Source organism: Poromitra crassiceps (assembly GCF_964638095.1).
Source record: "Poromitra crassiceps genome assembly, contig: HAP1_SCAFFOLD_335, whole genome shotgun sequence".
In the NCBI taxonomy this organism is placed as follows: domain Eukaryota; kingdom Metazoa; phylum Chordata; class Actinopteri; order Beryciformes; family Melamphaidae; genus Poromitra; species Poromitra crassiceps.
This window is the reverse complement of record NW_028152069.1, coordinates 19183-28773: the sequence shown is the minus strand read 5'-3', so window position 1 is coordinate 28773 and position 9591 is coordinate 19183.

Genomic DNA, 9591 nt, shown 5'->3' with positions numbered 1-9591 from the left:
ACCTCTTTATTTGTCAGACAGACTCACAACTGAGCTCAAATGAAAGCTAAGAAGCTACCCTTTAAAATGTTGTCAAACATGTTCTCATAGAACATGGGTAAAGGTCCTGAGCCTAAAATAGGATATGCATCAGCACCTAGAATCAAATTTATTGTAGGGGCTGGCTAACTTCATGAGCCGGTAACTGTGACAAAGCTGCCATTCTGCAAAGGCTATCATACTAAAATATCATCTATGGATATATACCTGTTCAAAAATCATGATTAGAATTTGTCCACTTGAGTGGTACCGATATGTGCAATTTTTGTGTTTGGCCCATGGACTAAATAGGGGAAAATAAGAAAATGTCCAATAAATATGAAAAGCTACTCCTGTGGAAAGGCTATCATATATTAATTTACTTATATTGACCCTATCCACCTTATTTTTGAATGCCCCACTGTAAAAAAGAATCGTGGGTACAAGGTCCGGTTTAGCGTGACTCATTGTTGCCGCGACCCGAATTATAAACCGGAAGCTGGAGTCCGTTATAAAAGTTATAAATATAGTCACGTTATAAACAACTAACCAACGCTGGAGGTCCGTATGGAAACTCGAAATGTGTGTTACTCGAAATGGTTAAAAGTTAAATCAATTTGGTGGCGTTTTACTGCCATGTAACATAGCTAGCTAGCCGCTAACATTAGCCACAGTTAGTAGCCGACTACCCACAATGCATTACGTTATCCCAGCACCCGAACGCAGAGCAGAATGGCTCTGCTGTAAAAGGGTAAAATCCTCTAGACGTGTTTTTTGTCGGGGGCTGGGGATTATCTAAATTGGTTACACCGGAAACCTTCGTTATTTCGAATCCCACATAGGTTACGCCAAACCCCACATAGGTTACGCTAAAACCACCACCGCAAAGCGTCCTACCTGTTTAGTTGACCAGTCGGCAGGAAAGTATCGCGGGACTTCATGAGACTTGGTGACCGAGATCACGTTTGAGGTAATTTGGTCCCTGGGAGAGACCAGGAAATAGCCTGGGGGGAAATATCACTATGGTGGATGTTGACGGATCAGATTATGGCGATATGCGGCGAAAACGGGAATAAAAATAGCTATTTAGATGCAGGAAAGACAGGCTCACACTTGGCCCCAAATCAGCTCCATTTTACGACTGACTTGGACGCTATTGATCTCAAAACAACGCTAGGATGGCCAGAAACGCCGCGGAGATCGCTGGGTGAGTGGCCAAATCATAATTAATGCCAGGAGATGGGTCCAAGTTTAAAAAAAAACGAAATTCTCCTTTAAGGCGAGCGAGGGGCGGCGGCATGTTTGCTATTAGTGCGTGTCAGCAAAGAACTGAGGTAGAAAGGAGAGCGGGGAGAAGGGAAACAGCCCCCAGTGGACATTGGCGGTTGTGCTGAAAATACAGACAAATAGTGTGTAGTTGCGCAGCATACAGTTCAGGTAAGTACAAACAAAGAGTTGGGTCAAAATGGCGACAAACGGCTCTTAAGTGGCCGTACTGTATGAGGTCGCCGGGTTTTCATTTCAACCGATAAAATGTGTTTGCCCTGTTAGCGGAGGGGAGGGAGACATTTTAAGGTGGGCATATTTTTAAGAGTCAGAGGTGAAGAGGTTTACGTCGCCTATTAACTCATTCACCGCCAATGACGTCTTTGACGTGTTATCAGAAATAGCCCTCCCCGCCAATGACGTGTTTGACGTGTTTTTGTTTTTATTGGTGCAGCGCCTGCAGCAAACACTTGCCCAGCCTGTGACACAGACACAGGTCCCTGCCTTCAAAGGGTAGCCGACAGCACGCGATCAAACACATACCGCAGCTGTTGTTTTGAAATTGAGCAAGAGGAAAAGCAGAAACGCTTCCTTGTGCAGACAGGAGAAACGCCATTGAAACGCCCTCGGCGCGCTGCACGAGCTGGAGTCGCCTTCCTCTGTGCCAGCCAGGAGAAAACGGGAGAAAGTAATCAAGAGATGTGTTTGATCATCGGAGGAATGAGGGAATGATCGATCAGTTTGCGAGGGCGGTGAGGACGTGTTGAATAGCCGAGGGGAAAACGGGAACGATCAAAGCAGAGAGGATATGACAGGGAGACATGGACGAGGACGGGTGTACCAGAACAAATCAAAATAAACACAGGAACAGCTAGGCAGCAGCGGGCAGAAGGCAGTCACAGCAGCCCGCTGTCCTTCTCAAGAGCTCTTCAGTTGGTTCATGAAATCGCTGGGCTGCGTGCCCTCCAGTGTTGCTCCTGGCCAATCCCAGCGCCACAGGGCGTGGTTATTGCTTATCCTATGTGGGGTTAGAAATCTAAAAGGGGGATCGTGTGTGTGTGTGTGTGTGTGTGTGTGTGTGTCTGTCTGTCTGTCTGTCTGTCGGTGTGTCTGTCTGTCTGTCTGTCTGTCTGTCTGTCTGTCTGTCTGCACACTCACTCACACCGAGTAAACTGTATTGTTGAATGTAAAAAAAAAAGCACTTCATGTGTATATATATATATATATATTTATTTTTTTTGTCATTTGTGTCCTAACGAATAATATTTACATGTCTGATGTCAATACAGTTCAAAATAAAATAATTGAGAGTGAGTTATGCCTGAGATTGTGCCCTTTTACAAAAATTGCCTTTTCTCCTGTTTATTTTCTCTGGGAGACCTTCTGGGGGAAAACAGGGTGTATATAAATGGCTATAAGTAGAGTACAGAACATGCTAAAAGCTCACTTTTTTTTCCTGGTGAACCCAGAGACGTACATCTTCATTTTGAGGTATTGCAAATCACTCTGGTGCTAATAGATAATTTACTGTGGGTCTTGAAAGATGACCAACAATTATGAAAATCTTTGGCCTGTGCTAAATATTGGCAGTCCTAAACTGGCCCTGAATGAGTTAAGACGAGTCAAGTACTCTCCGTGGCCTTGGGCGGGTCATGTATAGTTCCTGGTATATTTGTTGGTGTGTGTGTGCGCGTTTGTGTGTCAAGTGTGTTGAAAGTAAAATGTATTTTCAATGGGAACGTGAATCAGTGCAGTCACCAAGAAAATCCTTTTTAAATCCCCTTTTTTTCCAGTCTGGTTTGGTTTGGATACACAGTGTCAGGTCCAACCTCTACAGTAATGTGTGTGTCTGTGTGTGTGTGCCTGTGTGTGTGTGTGTGTGTGTGTGTGTGCCTGTGTGAATAGCCGGAGGTGGTTCCACACGGGGTGGCGGGTTCGAGTGAGCAGGGAGCAAAGCCGCCTGAGTGCCTTGCTTCATTAAGAAACAAAATATAAGCTTTCCGGGCCATTAGGACTGACTTTAGATGCAAAAGCGCGTAAGAGCAGGACTCACCTCATCAACGATGCATTGCAGTAACTGGAGAGGCTGGGAGACGGGAGAGGGAAGAGGGGGGGGGGGGATAGAGAGATAAAAAAAAACATGTCAGCCTACATGAAATGTCCCGGCGATAGGGGGGAAAATCAATAGTGTAATAAAAAAGTATCTACGGCACAAATTAATCAAACGCAGCGAGCTCGGGCGAAGCGATCGTTCGGCTCCTGAATGTTTTTATTATTCCGTAATGGCACCTAATGTAATACTGGCAGTTAAAGCAGGATCTAATATTTCACTGCAAAGATGCAATTTGAGGGGGAATTTTCAAATGAGAGAGCCAATCAGGAGTGACACAATAGAGGGTGTGTGTGTGTTTTCGTTTATGCTAACGCCATAAAGCTTAGCATTAAAGATCCTTGGTTTTTTGGAATCTGCAGTGCAAGACAGAGAGAGAGAGAGAGAGAGAGAGAGAGGAGAAGAAGCAATATGTAATTAGCGTGTCATAATCAAAACGATGCACTTGGACACATTATGATCACTGGGAGGAAATTATTGCTTTTCCTGGTGGCAATTTGTGAGTATTGCGTTAACACCATTTACATAATGAAAACACACAAATGTTAATGGCCTCGCACACTCATTTGCGGAGACGAGCGGGGGAAAAGATCGGATAATGCTAATTCTCAGAGTAGCACTTTATTCCTGCCCTCCAGGTTATCGCAGACGTGCCGGAATGTCGAATAATTGTTGCAAACCGCTTTTGCAAGCTTTGCAATAAGTGTGTATCTAATTCACACGCAGGTGCAACAGAGACAATGAACAGGCCACGCCCATGACAGAGTGTGGTAAATAGACCCTTTTCACGGGGGCCATTTTGTGTGGAAAAGGCAGGGTAAACACAGGTGCAAGCAAAACACTAATGAGGGTTTCCAAATTCCAACCATGGAAGTTTGAAACCCTCTTTAGTGTTTTGCTTGCACCTGTGTTTACCCTGTCTTTTCCACACAAAATGGCCCCCGTGAAAAGGGTCTATTGCCATGATACAACACGATGACAGTAGGCTTAAAGCGACAGTAGTCGCTTTTTAAAGCGGATTTTACCTTGGAAAAGGTCAAATCAGAAAATCGGAGAAGGAGAATGCAGGACATATTTGTCTCACTGCAGTCTGTCTGTTATCACAATCAGGACATACAGTGAAGCAGGACAATATCACATCTAAGCTATAACAGGAACATTTTGTAGATGTCATCATGCAGATACTCTCAATTCACTAAATCAATCATCGTAATCCATCACACTATTCATCATCACACATCACACTATCAAATATTTGCCTTTAAAAGACATGGTAATGCAAGGATACAAAATATCACTTCTTTAAGTTTCCTCTTTAAAATAGCCATGGCTAAAATTTAGCAACACACACACACACACACACACACACACACACACAAAATCGGTCTCAACTTCCAGAAACACACAGATTGACAAATTCAGCGTGCAGACGGACTGATTCTAGGTCTTTTTAGCTTGGCTAAATGCGTGATTATGCTCCGTAAATGAATTGCTCGTTTTCCGCGTGTCTCTTTTGACAGTGCATTAGAGCGCTTATCGATTCACTCAATTAAATACAGGTTTTCACACATCGTAAATACCAAGAGACTCCTAAACTGCCTCCATCTAGCCCCTTTTGCCTGATTCAGACACATTAAAGGCGACTATGGAAAAGTAATTTGTTCAGAAATAATTACTAGGACAAAATTGCATGCTGCTCCAGGGGTTGGAATTGGATAGTGGGAGACTAACTTATTCAAGCATAATTGAGCACTTATTCTTCTTATACTAGGTAGTTTGACCAGACATTAAAAAAAATAAGTAAATCCTAATAAAAATCCCATCATATCTTTCCCTCTTAACAGACTGTGAACACTGCAGAGTGATGATCTGGTTAACATGTCATTATCTGCATGTTCCACCTGAGGGTAAATGTTTATGCTCGTACTTAAACAAGGTTTCCCCCACGGAGGCATATTTGTTGATTCTCATAGCTAATCTTAGCGCATCAAACATTCCCCCTGTTTGAAAATGATCTCACTGGTGTCAGCAGCACGAAAAGAACAAGTCACTAAATCTATTTTGAGATGTCAAATGATTTCTGTTCCCATTAAGAGCAGCTCAATAAACACTTGTGAGAGATCAGTTGGCAGCTTCTCTTCTTCAGGATGTTCAAAGTGATTTCTTCAAGGTTAAGGAAGGAGACAACTCAGACAAAACATTCTTTGTTTGATCAAAACCTTCATTTCCAACAAGGAGGAAAATGGTCTTGGTTGTGGGCAAGGCCAGTCCCTCTCTGTCACCATGGTGATATAACCATAAGTAGGAGGAATCAGACTGGGAGGTCTTCTTTTCCATTCCTTTCTTTATTGTTAGGTCAACAGTAGTCTTGCTTGCCAGACACTGAGAGAGTCTGGCTGGTAATAGCTCCACTGTGGACTAGTGGGGGAAAAGCCTCTGTTTAATAACTTTACAGCCATCCACCGAAAGTACCATGCAGGCTGGCTCCATTGCACAATCCACATCACTCGTTTTTAGCATGTAGCAACGAGCTAGCGGCTAGCGCTGCTGTTGTTGTTATTGTTTCAAAGCAGCGCAGGCATTTGAGATCGGCAGATTCGACACACGCACAGCAGCAGAGGCATTTGAGATCCACAGATTCAACACAGAGGGAGCGGAAAGGAAATCCATATGTGGTCGCAGCCGCTCAGTCAGAGCGAGTCGGAGCCAATTGCAGAGCTTGCAGGAAGCGGAATGGGATTTCCATCCGGCACCGACTGAACTGGTCGGCCCCAATGAGAGAGCTAAGACCACCATGCTGCTTCAAGCCAGTCAGACTAGGTCAACAGCAACCAAGTCACTCTCCTGCTCTGAGAAATGCTAAGATAAATCACCAAAACTCATATATATATATATATATATATATATATATATATATATATATATATATATATATATATATATATACACACACATACAGTATACAGATCAAGGTTGTGTGGACATTGCAATCTGTTCAAAAATGCTTGAGTAATAATAAAGAGCACAGTAATCAATAGTAACACACACATGTGTTTTACAAGCTGTTCGGGTGACGGCGGTCCTGATCTTCAGTCATTATCATTTCCTGGAGGAACGTTTCTGGAACAGATAATTGCCTGAGTGGGCAGAGTAGGTCGTAATCTTTCCTTCATATCATTTATGAACTAGGCCAAGAAAAATAACCTAATATGAATACTGAAATTAAGATTTATTATCTCTAAAAGGTATAGGACAGACATCTAGCATCTAGTTTTCTCATTGCAATGAAGAATTTACAACGCAAACAGTACTATTGGTGATGTGACGTCCGTACTAATACCAAAGTCAATTGCATTTGAAATGAATAAAGTAAGAAAGAAAGTCTGCGTGGTGTGATGGATGTAGTGATGTGTAATGGAAGCTATTGAAACAACAAACGCATATTACACTCAAAAGAACTGGTGTGCTTTTTCATGCAGAAATCCATTCAAATGTGTGAGAAAAATGTGACAAAGTGACGAGAAACCAAAACAAGCAAGAGAGCAAACAACAGAAAGGGAACAAATGAGTCAGAACCGACAGCGCTGGCGGCTGTAGACACATCCCATCAGGTCTGGTGTCTTCAAAGACTTTCAGAGCGAACCGCGCAGAAACTCCATTAACTCCTGACAACCAATGCAAATGAATCGCAACGTGTGGCCAAGTGGAATTAAAGGGACCAGCTCTAATCAATGACAAACATGAGATGATGGGGGCGCTGTGTGCGCGGCACACACACACAGATATATAAAGAAGAAGTGAATACAAGACAAGCAGCCATTGACTAAACAACATCTCCACAATGAAAGCAAGTGACACACGCCTGCTCCCAATAGAGAGTCAGGGCTCGACATTAACGGCTGCCCGGTTGCCCCGGGCAACCAAAAAAAACATGGGGCAACCATTTCTCGGTCTTTGGTTGCCCCAGGGGCAACCACGATTTAACATGCAACAAAATATGTACAGCAGCAAACAGCAAAATATACACCAAATAAATGTTTTAATACTTGTTGTGAGTGACATATATGTGACATTTTATTGCTGTTACAATCGAAACGATGTTACTAATTACCAGTCGGAACCTACGTGATGCATGCTGCACGTGCGGTATGTTTAACGAGTACTGACTGGGACAGGTGGGGCTGCTCGCACACAATCACAGCGGCTGCAAGACGCAAGAAGAACCTCGTCCGCCCGCAGCCCCGCACAGAAACAAAGGACGAGGAAATTGTCATTGAGGTGAAATACCCGTGCGTCTTTGAACGGGACGGAAAACGAATGCTATACTGCAAAGCATGTAGCCTACAACAAGCGCTTAGGTCTCATATGCTTCCCGCATCGGCGAGTGTCCACACGGAAAAGTGAGTTAAATCAGCAGACGCGCCCCTCCACAAGGCTGCTGTGCAGACGGTTTTCGCCTGGCTGTGCACACCCCGAATTGTGTAACTACGTGGACGCGGCTGGGCGGACAAAGTGGAGTTTTCAAGACTCCAGCTCACTTCCGCGAGCAGAAACCCACACAGTGTATAAACGCTCCACACGTTTCCTCGTCAAGATTCAGTGTCTCTCATTTCCGTGCGACAGCCCAAACTTCAAGCATAATTCCAGCATAACGCTATACTGCAAAGCATGTAGCCTACAACAAGCCTACAACATACACCTCGATCAGGACATCCTTCAAAAACGTTTTACCACCGCGTATATGTGCTGAGAAATGATTTGCATCCCTGGCCTGTCAGCCTCTCATACGGGGTGAGAGAGAGAGGGATTGCAGGGCCGCTTCTGGGCCTTTTGGGGTCCTATGCAACATCAGAGTGGGGGCCCCAAACCACTGTCATCATAGTATCCCTGAATGAACATGAGGAGGGCAGGCCCGGCGTTAGGGGCGGGCCTGACCGGGCCGGGCCGGGCCTGACCGGGCCGGGCCCCCCCATTTAACAAACTGGCCCCCCCATTCAATTTTTTTTTTTTTTTTTTTTTTTGTTTTTTGCTAAAAACGTTTTTCCGTTTTTCTGTTTTAAAGTTTAACATGGAATCTGGCTGTCATTAGGCATTGATTAACTCAATGCTATTGCTAACTGTTACTTTGAACATCCATTTGCAATGATTCTGGCTGGATATTAACTATTGTAAATTTGTCACAATGAATGCAATTTGTGCACAATGTGTAAATACACTTAATATTGATTGTTTAGGCCTAATTATTTGTAAAGTCACAACACATTAGAGATGTGTGTAGTTCTTCACAGATTTAGCCTCTTCATTTTGCTCTCAAATGCACCAGGTTGACGAATTTTACTTTAAAATGTACAAAATCTTCTTCCGGGGGAGAATCCCCCCGGATGCCCCTTGGGTAGCTTGGCCCCCCCAAGCTAGGGGCAGGCCCCCTCTGTAACTTGGGTCTGGAGCCGGGCCTGGAGGAGGGTAGGCTACTTAATTATCAATAACGCTTTTAATTAATAAATTAAGCACAATATGAACAATAACTGTTGAAAAATATATGAAAATGAAAGTTCACAAATATTAGTTAAATCCTTTTAGTGCAAATGCATTATAAAAACAAAAAATAAGATTTGTTTAGAAAACGAAATGACACAAATTTATTATTATTATTATTATCATTATTACTACTACTACACCCGGTGCGCACACTGAATAGGCCTATTATACTATACTATAGATTATTATTAGGGGTGGGGGAAAAAATCGATACACCACAGTATCGCGATATTTTGCCTGACGATATTGTATCGATATTTGGACGCCAAGTATCGATATTGCAAAAAAAAAAAAAAAAATTTTTTTTTTTTTTTTGCAAGCCATGCCAGGCCACCGGGCTACTATAAACTTTAGTTCCAAGGCCAGCAGTAAACAAACGGTAGCATATTTTCATTTTGTTTTAACAGTAACAGTTTTGTCATAACAGTAATTTACAAATTCCCCAGTTACTGAATGGGCTGCACAAGATGTTTTGTGCAAGTGAAGTGAAGTTGCATTGTTCAAAAACTACATAAGTACAGTAGTCCACACACACATCCAGTTAAGGTGGACTGTAAGTAGACTGTAACAAACAGTTCAGTTTGTCAGGTGCATGCAACTATGACATGACTTTATGAAAGTTGTTGGTCTGTCTACTTGACAATGTTGCTGCAATAAAA